Below are 11,160 nucleotides of genomic sequence, written 5' to 3' on the forward strand. Positions count from 1 at the left end.
ATCGCTGGCTGCGCTGCCGACGTTAACGCGACTTGTGTCGACAATTTTTCAACGAATTACAACGCTTGACGATGCGCTCGCAGCCACGTGCTGCCGCTGCCAGCGTCGGTAACTGCCGTTAGCTAAACACAGCGTAATATAGCTGCTGCGCTTGCTGTCTGCTGCGTGCTGTTGTTGTTGTTGTTTCTGTTTTCTTTTATGCCGCTGTCGCTGTCGCTTATCAGTGGGCGTCGTCGTAGGCAGCGCAAAACAACGCTACGTACCCAAACCCCTCCCCTACCGACCTAACCATCTCTTGCTACTCTCCCGCCCACACGCTGTTCGTAATGTGCCTTGCGCCTTGCGAGAAAAGCTTTGATATAAATTCTTATTGGCGCATTACAAATTGTCGTCTTCGTTCTGCATGTGTGAATGGCTGCGTGTGAGTCTCTGTGTGTGTGTGTGTGTGTTTGTGTATATAATGTAATCACTCACATAACGCAAACATGTTCAATCACACACACAGAGAGAGAGAGAGAGACAGACATCTCGCTTATTGTTTGTTTTGTCATTAGATTTCGCGCATATTTTGACGTAATTAGATTTTCACCTCATTTGCATACAAATGATGCCAAGCACAAAAATCAAATCCACCAACACGAAAAAAATTAGTCAAGAATCATGTTCCATTCACATATTTTCACGTTTTCATTGTCTTTTGATATTTTCATTGTTTTCTCGTCGACGGCCTGTGGAAGAGTCCCGATTGTATGCATTCATAAATTTGACGCTAATCAACTGGCTTTTGTTTCTTTCAGCTGTGGCATTTTTTTACCCATTCGAACTTCTTCCTCTATCCCTTCCTTCACTCTCTCTTCTCCCACTACTCTCTGTTGCCTTGCCACATATGACTGCCTTAACTAAATTACAGCATCTCATTATCATTATCATTATCATAACTCTCACTCGCTCGTCATTTTCGGCGAGTAACGAGTGCAGACTTCCCAGTCTTTAACCGTAATATACTTCAACTTATCGATTATCACTCGTTCTTTCTATCTGCTTACTAACCAAAATTTCTCGTTGCTCGTTCCCTTTGACTGTCTACTCGTTAGTTTCAGTTCGCTAGCAATAACTCCCTATTTTCCACTCGACATCTAATAATTATTGCCACTCGCCAGAGGAGAACTCTCGGCTCTCGTTACTCTCTTTATCGACAGCTCAACACTCGCCACTCGATACTCTCCACTCTTCACTAGTTATCATCAACTAGCTTCTCTTTACTCATTACTCGTTACTCGTCATTCTTAACTCGTCTCTCGTTAGTTTCTTTTCCCACTACCCACCGTTCACCACTCGCCACTCTTTACTCTCCACTCTTCATTAGTTATCCTCAACTCGCTACACTTTACTCGTCTCTTTTCCCACTACCTACTACTAGCCACTCGTTACTCTCCACTCTCCTCTAGTTACTCTCCGCTCGCCACTCGCCACTCGCCACTCTCCACTCGTCATTTTGATTCTTCCCATGTTGATATAACTTCATTTTCGAAGTCAGTTTATTAAATGAAGTCATACGGAAGCGGGAAATAAAAAGGGTAATGATGAATAGAGAAATATAAAATCTATACGAACGCAATCAGAGCGAAGAGCTGCTAATTTAATTCAAATGTCTCAGCTCAGTTTGAATGGTGTCTCGTTGCATTATTAAATTCGCGCCGCAATTCAATCAGAGACCGCAACGCACAACTCAGAGCCTCGCACACCTGAAAGGGCCCAAACCTCAAACGCCCTTCGCCCGAAACGCTGTCCGCAGAAACCAAAACCAATCACTTGACATTACAATTGAAAGCCAAGTCAGACGCGCCCCGACGTCAACAACAACAACAATTTCCATATTAAATTTAACACTCGGAATGGACTTTGCAATGCTCTATTTCGTCCCGCGTTGAGAGTTATGGAAATTTATAGAGAATTTATGAATTGGATATGGAATATGACTACATGTACTATTCAAAAAGCTATACGATCTATAAGATTCTATGTGTCTATATGATCTTTATGATCTATATGATCTATATGAACTATATGATCTATATAATCTATATGATCTATATGATCTATATGATCTAGTGGATCTATATGATCTATATGATCTATGTGATCTATATGATCTATATGATCTATATGATCTATATGAACTATATGATCTATATGATCTATATGATCTAGTGGATCTATATGATCTATATGATCTAGTGGATCTATATGATCTATATGATCTAGTGGATCTATATGATCTATATGATCTATATGATCTATATGATCTATATGATCTATAATTTAAATGGGTATCTGATAGTCGATCACTTGCAATTGCAATCTGCAGCAGTTTGAGATTGATTAAGGCTTTGAGCTAGAGTAAAAAATTTTGGTTTGCCCTTTGGGTTTCTCTGGCGTCTGGCGCTTGTTGTGGCTGCCAGTTTACACCTACCATTCACACACACTGTCACACACACACACACACACATAGAGACGCTGCATTGAATGCAATTGAATTGAATTCGTGGCAGTTTTAATGTAATTAGTTTTTACACCTTGCCAAACAGACACGATTGCTGCCACAAGGTGGGCGTGAGGGCAGGAGGCGTGTGCAGTTTGCTGAGTCCTTGAAGTGTATAGCAGTTCCCCGCACTGGCCCCGCACTGGCCCCGCACTGGCCCCGCACTGGCCGCCATCGTCTGCCTCCCTCTTTTGTCTGCGTGCATTTTCTAATTAAAAACGCCAACGGCAATTGTTATTGGCCGTGGCTAATTGGCAACAAGATAAATCGCTGTTGCAATTTGCCGCCGCGAATTATGCGACAGCAACAATTTGGGGGCCAAGGTCCAGCAGCAACTAGACAAGCTACCAGCCCCACCCACCCCCTTTCCATTTGGCAAGTGCAAAGCCAATTGAAGTGTGGCTCATAACAAATTTTTCTCGCTTTTACGACTTTTTGGTCGCACATTAAAGCTGCAAGGTGGTCGGCATAGAGCGTGAAGTGGGGGCGGGGCTTGTTGCAAGCGTTGCCAGCGAATTTCAAATTAATATAACTAAAAGGTTTTTGCACGCTGCGCGTAACTGACGCTTGTTTCGCTTAAAGCCCAACCACAACAACAACAACAACAACAACAACAACAGCGACTACAACCTGAACTCACTTACACTAACTGCTAGCTGGCCTCCCCCACACAGACGCCCTCCTTACCTGCCCTCATCATTCTTTTCATTTTTTTTACTATTTTTTTATTTATTGATTTCCACGCGCCCAAAATAAATAGAGCTGGAAAATAGTAGCGAGACGAAGGCAGATGTAAAGGAAGACGCTTACGCGTTTGCCTGCGGCCTGCTTTTAGTTTTCTTTGACGTTTCACAACACTCACACACACACACACGCACACAACCTCAGTGCGTATTGCTTTAACCCTTGATTGAATGGCAATCGAATGTTTTTCCCGCTGTCCAGCTGCAAAACATTAAAAAAGCTCTTAATGCGCAAATGAACGAACTAGTTCCAGTTCATTTATTGCTGTCGATTCACGCCGTTGACAGCACTTTAAAGGCAAAAGTTCACAAATCAAAGAGACTTCAAGTTGCTTTTTGGTAAACAATCTGGCAACGCTTTGGCTGGTTTTTCTTTGCTTCTAGAACATGGGTTTTATTTAAAGGCAGCTGAAAATACTTTTATTTTCTCCAATGATGCATGCTTACTAATGGCAACACTCTTGAAGGTGGACACCTTTTTTTTAAGTCTTTGTCAAGTGGCAACTCTCTTTACTCTCTATTAAGTGGTAACTCTCTCTCTCTCTCTCTTTAAATTGAGCACTAATCGTTTTATTTTCTTAGTTTGTAACTCCCTTTCAGTTGGCGCTCTCTCTCTTTCTCCCTCCCTGACGCTCCCTCTTCCCCTCTCCTTTCCTTGTCAACGCCATTTAAGGTGAGTGTTATTTCTTATGTGGCAACTCCCTTTCAAAATTCCATCTTAAGCTGAGCACACTTAACACAATTGAAAAATTTAATATTTATTTGCTCAAGCTAAACTAGTTGCGTTCCATAGCATTATGAACTGGTTCATTTGCTCAAGGCGCAACTGACTTGTATCGAGCACAGTTCATAAATTTATTCGATATAGCTAGTAAGTAACTTTTAGAGACCTTTTCCTTGAGCTAACCTGTTTCCTTTCCTTTCACTTGTTACTTGGCTGGCAGGCAGCAATAACTAGTTCCGTTCCGTGGAGTTGCTCAAGTTACAGCGGAAATCATATCTAAAAGTCACTTGCAGAAAATTACCTTTTATGCTCTGGAAATCGAAGGTTGGCTAAAAGGAATATATACGGTCATAATGTGAGCCTGTGAGTCTGGAACTAGCCAAGCTAGACCAAAAAGGATAACCTGAAGAAATGGGAGGCATTTGACATCTCCTTGAGGCATGTTTGGGTCAAGTCTAGCTTGACTTACTTTTTCCATCACATCAATCACTTTAGAGCTTGGTGAGCATCTTGTAGTCGTGCCTGCTCGCTTCTGTTGCTGCATTCGTCATTCGATTTCCGGTTTAGCTTAAAGCTCAATATCCTTTATCCGTAGCAAAGGATTTTTTTGCGCTTTCAGCTCTGAGCTCTCAGCTCTCAGTTTTCCTAGTGCGTGCGGCCTTCAGGTGTCAACATTATCTGCATTACAGCTGAAATTTATTGTTGCTACCAAGAAGAGGAAGAGAAAGAAGGAGATGAAGATGAAGAAATGCAACAACAACAACAAAAACAACAACAACAACAACACCAACTGTAAAGTGACCTCAGAGCTGAAGCTGCGGCAATCGCTGTGCGGTGAGTCGGGACTTTATCGCTGCAATTGAGGCGTCTCATGTTGCAAGCAGCTACATACATGACTTATGCCTTATACCCAGTACAAGCTGCAGCAAAGCAAAGGGTGTATTGTTGTGAGAGTAGTAACAACAGATCAATCGATAGCTCTGATCTTGATCGATAAACAAACGTAGCAAACATGATTATCGATATCATCGATATGCAACTATTGCATTTAAGTAAATCGGGAACTATATATATATGTTTATATTTTAAATACAGATTTTTTTATTCAATCGATAAATATCGATAGGTCTCTAAGTTCAAGAAGCATTAGTTTGTTTTGCTGTAACGCCGTCTGTCGTAGATAATGGTCAAAAAATTGTATTTTTATGTAACTTGAGTTCGAACTATCGATAATTATCGAAAAGTTTTATTTCTTGGCTTTTCTGGTACAGCTTAGCTTCTACGAGATTATGTCTTTATATCGAATATAAAATCGATAACTTTGTACTGTTAGCGGAGACATGCTTACAGGGTATCTGTTAGTCAAGCATTTTCAACCAGGGAACTTTAACTAGTTGGTTGCTGCTGCTGCTGCTGCTGCTGCTGCTGCGGCTGCAATGTGTACATTACGCTAAATTACATTTTGAATATTGAATCGATGCTGTTGACCTTCTCGCCCTCGACTCGAGTTCTGTTTATGCCACCTGTCTGCAAGCGAAGTCAACTTTGGGTTTCGAATTCAACTTTTCCTTCGACCCAAGCCGCACGCCCTTTTTTCTCGCTTTCTTTCGACTGCTTCAATTGCATTTTGTGGCTGCTCTTCTGAATGCAACTCGATTCAATGCGAGCGCAGTTCGACTTTAATAATATTCAATTATATATCGGCTATCGAACTCTACGTGCGTGTGGGTCTGAGAGAAGGTCAGATGAATAGATGAATAAGAATAGGAAGAGAAATGCATAGATACGTTAGGTAATTAGAGAGCTAAATAGAGATATATATAGATGGATGATAAGAGAGATATATATTTCCACATATATGAGTGAGAAGATAGATGCATGGAGATATATGATGTATGGATACAGTTAGCTAGGAAGATACATAGCTGAGAAGATGTAGATGGAAGAGGAGCTAAAGTAATCGATAGATGGATGCTAAGATAGATACATACATATATAGATAATTAGAGATAAAAAGATGAATAGATCCACATATTGAAGTATCTTCTCAAATACACAAAAGCAGCCCAAATCATTTCTTGCTCAACATTGATACAACATCAATTTAAATAAAGTTATTTCTATACAAGTCGTAACTCCAGTGTTCCTGGTCAATCATATTTCCAGCCAGTAAACACTGTAAATCAGCGCGTTTTCACTTTGATTCACTGATTTTCAGATTGTGATAGAGTCCGGATTCTAATTTCGTTGCGAGCCAGCTACGTGTGGAGTGCGTAGCTAGAACTGTCTAGAGAGCTCTTCAAATATATCTTTATACAAATACACGCATGTGTATAGGTGGATGAATGTAGATCTGTCTGTGTGTGTGTGTGAGCTGACGGCTTAGTCAGGCATTCAGTCACGCACAGGACACAAAACATTTCACAGACACGCAACACCTTAACTTCACACACAGACACGCACGCCCTCGCACACACACACACACACGCATGTGGGCGTCAAAATCATTGGCTTCCTTAGCCTTTTTTGTGTGTTTTCTTTGTCCAGGCTGAGCGTGTGTGAAAGAGGAAGAGCAGACAGAGAGAGGGCTAGCTATATTATAGCATTATTATAAAGCGGTATTAACTGGGAATAACAACGAATAACAAAGGCTAGAAAGCTCTTTAAGGCTTAAAGGCGAGCCGTATAGATGTAAACATATAAATACTTAAAGCTGTATTCAAAGAGCTTTAAAAAATGCTAAGATTACCTTAATTTAAAGCTCTCTTATGAAAAGTTTATTGCTTGCTTCAAAATCGGAGCAAAAAGTTGTTGAAAGCTGCTGAAAGCTTTTACTAAGCTGCTGTGCATTGTTAAGTAATACAAAAGCTCCTGACAAGTTATAAGCTTAGCAGCTTCCAAGCTTTATTTGTTCTTTGCTGGTTGACAATATTAGGCTGTGACTACTGTACCTTGCCTTTGGCTTTGGCTGTGCGTCTTGACTGCTGAAATGGCTTAACTTTGTCTAGATGAGTGTGAGTGTGTGTGTGTGTGTGTGTGTGTGTGTGCATTGGCTTGTTATAAAAAGTAATTTTAATGTGTTAATTCTGGTGGCATTGTCGCTGGCAGCGCGTCTGGGATTAAGTAGCCAACTCACAGGCAAGCGCCTGGCCAGAGTCGAGCCACCTGGTGTGACGCATGTGGGGCAGGTCAGTTGAGCCACTGTTGAACTGTTCTCTTATCAACTTAAAGCTGCAGCCAAGTGGAAAACGAGTGGTGCAACAACTCCCAGCAGCAACAATAACAAGAGCAATAAACAAACACTTGCTCGTTTTCAATTAACAACTTTTTCTTTCTATTTTCGAGCGAGCTCTCGGCAGCCAAAGCAGTGAATGACTGACTCCAAGTTACCCTGTAAGCAGATAACAAGCACAGAAAAAGTAACTCAGGTTGATGTGGGTCCCACTAAGCACAGATATATCTTCTATATATTTCAAGTCGGCAATTTCCAAGTCAAAGCCAATATACTCTCCTTTCACTGTGTGAACGGGTATAAAAAGAATGCGCCGCGTTGCCTAATTGATTTGCAAGTTGTGAACTGAAAAAAAAAACTACAGCGAACAACAGGTAACCCTTGTTTGCTTAAGTTGGTTTGGTGCTCAAGTCCTTAGGACCTTAGGTCCTTAGCTCTTTAGGTCGTTAACAGCTTCCCCTGCAGCTACCCACACCTGCTGCCTGGTTCGGTTTTTGCAATGTACACAATGAATGCATTTAGTCTTTCCACTCTCTCTCTCTCTCTCTCCCTCTCTGTCTCTGTCTCTTACTGTGTGTGTCTGTCGCCCAACTTCAGCATTCTTTAACTCGCGCATCCTTTGGTCCTGGACTCTGCCACCTTTTCCGTTTAGTTTTGCTTCGTGCTCATTTGTTGCCAATTAGTTTGCAGAGCATCGCAGTCAATTGGAAATTTCTGTGGCCCACAACTTTCCCAGAGCCCAAAAGCATTTCGTTCGCCTTGTTATTGTTGTCTGAAGTTTATTTTGTTGCCCTTTATACACTATCTTTTCTACTTGTCAAACGTCCCATTGTCTATGTTTAGAGCCGGAATATTGAGCTCTGTTATACACATTAGATGTTTGCTGGCTTGACTCAGCCTTAGCTGTACTTGAAGCAAAACTTGACTGCTTAAGAGAGATCTTAGCTAGACTATCAAAATTGGTATGAATAGAACTCGAACTTTGCATTCTTTGTACAGCTATAATATGAATCATATGGTCAAATCTACTTTACTTTAATGTACTTTACTTTAATGTACTTTACTCTAATGTAAGACCCCTCGACAGTGACAGACCCAACTAGGCTCCTATTCTCGAAGCTCTCAGGAGCTGATTGTAAAGTGGAGCTCGAACCAAGGACTCTTTAGGCAACGCATCTCTTTTGGCAAGGGCATTCCAATGGAGTCTTTGCTCTTTTTTGGGCCTGCGCAAAATGATGATGACAAAGTTGCCCGAGGGTTTTCCGAGCACCTTTGGTGGCCTTGTTATTGCTGTTGCTGCTACTGCTGCTGCTGCTGCTGCTGTTTTGGTTATCCATTTATCGATGCGGCAAACTTTTGTAATGACTTTGAAAATAAAACAAGCAAATAATATGGAGGAGTCCTGCAACCGCAAGCACCCAAGCCAGGTGGAAGAACGGAGCAAAAAAAGAGTAGAAAAAGAAGGCGAAAAAAAAAACAATAAAAAGCAAACGAAACAAAAGACTAAATTATCCAACTATTGACAATAATGAGCTCTGCTAATGAGTAATGCATAGTTGAGTGGGAAGTTCGACTCAGAAAGGGGATATACGGACAGAGACGGGCCGCCAGAGCGAGAGTGAGAGCGAGCGAGAGAGGCTATCAAATGACCGTCCCTAACAATGTGCAAATGACAAAAGTTTTCTCTGTCGATTTGCTCGGCCTCCATTCTCTATATATGCCCAGTGCTAGTCGCCCCATTTCTGCCTCCAACTGCAACTCGTTTGGTCAGTGGCTAAGGAGAGAAAAACTTGTTGTTTTCCAGCGAAATTATATGTTTACCGTTAATTAGGTGCTGAACATTCGAGCGCGTCGAATAAAGTGAATAACAGCGGCAAAAGCAACGCCCTGAAAGAGAATTTCAATTGAGTTGCATAGACAGCAAATCTAGTTTCATCGGGGAAGTACGAACTGAAAACGAAGTACAACTGGGTTGAGAGACAGAGCTGAAGGAACTTAGTTCAGCTAGCTCCTATCTCCTATCTCCTATCTGCTATCTGCTATCTGCTATCTGCTATCTCCTATCTGCTATCTGCTATCTCCCATCTCCCATCTCCTATCTCCTATCTCCTATCTCCTATCTCCTATCTCCTATCTCCTATCTCCTATCTCCTATCTCCTATCTCCTATCTCCTATCTCCTATCTCCTATCTCCTATCTCCTATCTCCTATCTCCTATCTCCTATCTCCTATCTCCTATCTCCTATCTCCTATCTCCTATCTCCTATCTCCTATCTCCTATCTCCTATCTCCTATCTCCTATCTCCTATCTCCTATCTCCTATCTCCTATCTCCTATCTCCTATCTCCTATCTCCTATCTCCTATCTCCTATCTCCTATCTCCTATCTCCTATCTCCTATCTCCTATCTCCTATCTCCTATCTCCTATCTCCTATCTCCTATCTGCTATCTGCTATCTGCTATCTGCTATCTGCTATCTGCTATCTGCTATCTGCTATCTGCTATCTGCTATCTGCTATCTGCTATCTCCTATCTCCCATCTCCTATCTCCTATCTCCTATCTCCTATCTCCTATCTCCTATCTCCTATCTCCTATCTCCTATCTCCTATCTCCTATCTCCTATCTCCTATCTCCTATCTCCTATCTCCTATCTCCTATCTCCTATCTCCTATCTCCTATCTCCTATCTCCTATCTCCTATCTCCTATTTCCTATCTCCTATCTCCTATCTCCTATCTCCTATCTCCTATCTCCTATCTCCTATCTCCTATCTCCTATCTCCTATCTCCTATCTCCTATCTCCTATCTCCTATCTCCTATCTCCTTTCTCCGCACCACCTTCTTGTCGCGTCTCGTCGCTTTTGTGTCTCATCAACTTTTCTCAGCTAAACGCCGCAAATTACCAGACAAGTTGAGACGCATAAAACAATTTGCCAGCTAAATAGCAATACGCAAGAGCCCCAACTACGTCATTCAAAAGCACCCGTTGCTCCTCCAGCTCCCTAGACAGGCTCTCTCCACCTCTAACCTTATGGCCATGCTTCAAGCTAACCTCAATTGGGGCTCTGCTCGCTGTGTCTGTCGCCTAACCACAACAAAGTGCAAGTTTATGCCACAATAAATGTTGTCCCATAGTCTAGTCACTGACAGAAGACAGAACGACACACAGAGAGAGCGAGGGAGAGAGTGAGAGGAGGCAAAGGGAGAGGAAGAGTGAGAGAGAGGGAGCCAAGTAGTTGACCAATGCAGTTCTTAAAGGCGTCGCGTTATGGCGCTTCAAAACATTTTGATGGGGCGACACCTATGAAGGACCTTCGACAACAATTCACATAAATAAAGCATGACAGGGGGCGAGGGGCTCGGCTTAGGATTAGGGTTAGGCTCTTGTCAATAAAGCAAAAGTAAAAACTTTGGAAGGCGTCCCACAAAACTGTCAGGCATCAGTAACTTATCGACCCTTAGCTTTTAAGTGGATGATTTCAGGTTTCAGATTTCCGTACACACACACAAATACACACCTGACCGTGTGTGTGTGTGTGCTAAGAGACTTTTATACCCTGTTTATAAGATGAGATATGTGAGCAGAATTTTGAGTCAAGTGGGGCAACAGGTGGACTAAGCAGACTCAATGCCTAAGGCAATGCCTAGGCAAAACTAGTTATATAGGTATATATTTGAAACCCGTATAGAGTACCGTAAGGCATCTATATATGTAAGCTTACAGGGTATCTGTGAGACACATTTTGCTTAGGTTATTTCAGCATTTTGGCAAATTTCTATTGTTTCCAAATTTTTATGTAGGAAACTTTTTGGTTCCTCAGCATATTTTTGTCTCACTTTGCTTTAGCATCAAATCGGCTTGGCATATTAACATATTTAAACACATCATCTTGGTTTATAGTTCCATTACCTCAAGGGT

This window comes from Drosophila hydei, unplaced genomic scaffold, assembly GCF_003285905.1.
Source record: "Drosophila hydei strain 15085-1641.00,03,60 unplaced genomic scaffold, DhydRS2 tig00000237-arrow-arrow-pilon, whole genome shotgun sequence".
In the NCBI taxonomy this organism is placed as follows: Eukaryota; Metazoa; Arthropoda; class Insecta; order Diptera; family Drosophilidae; genus Drosophila; species Drosophila hydei.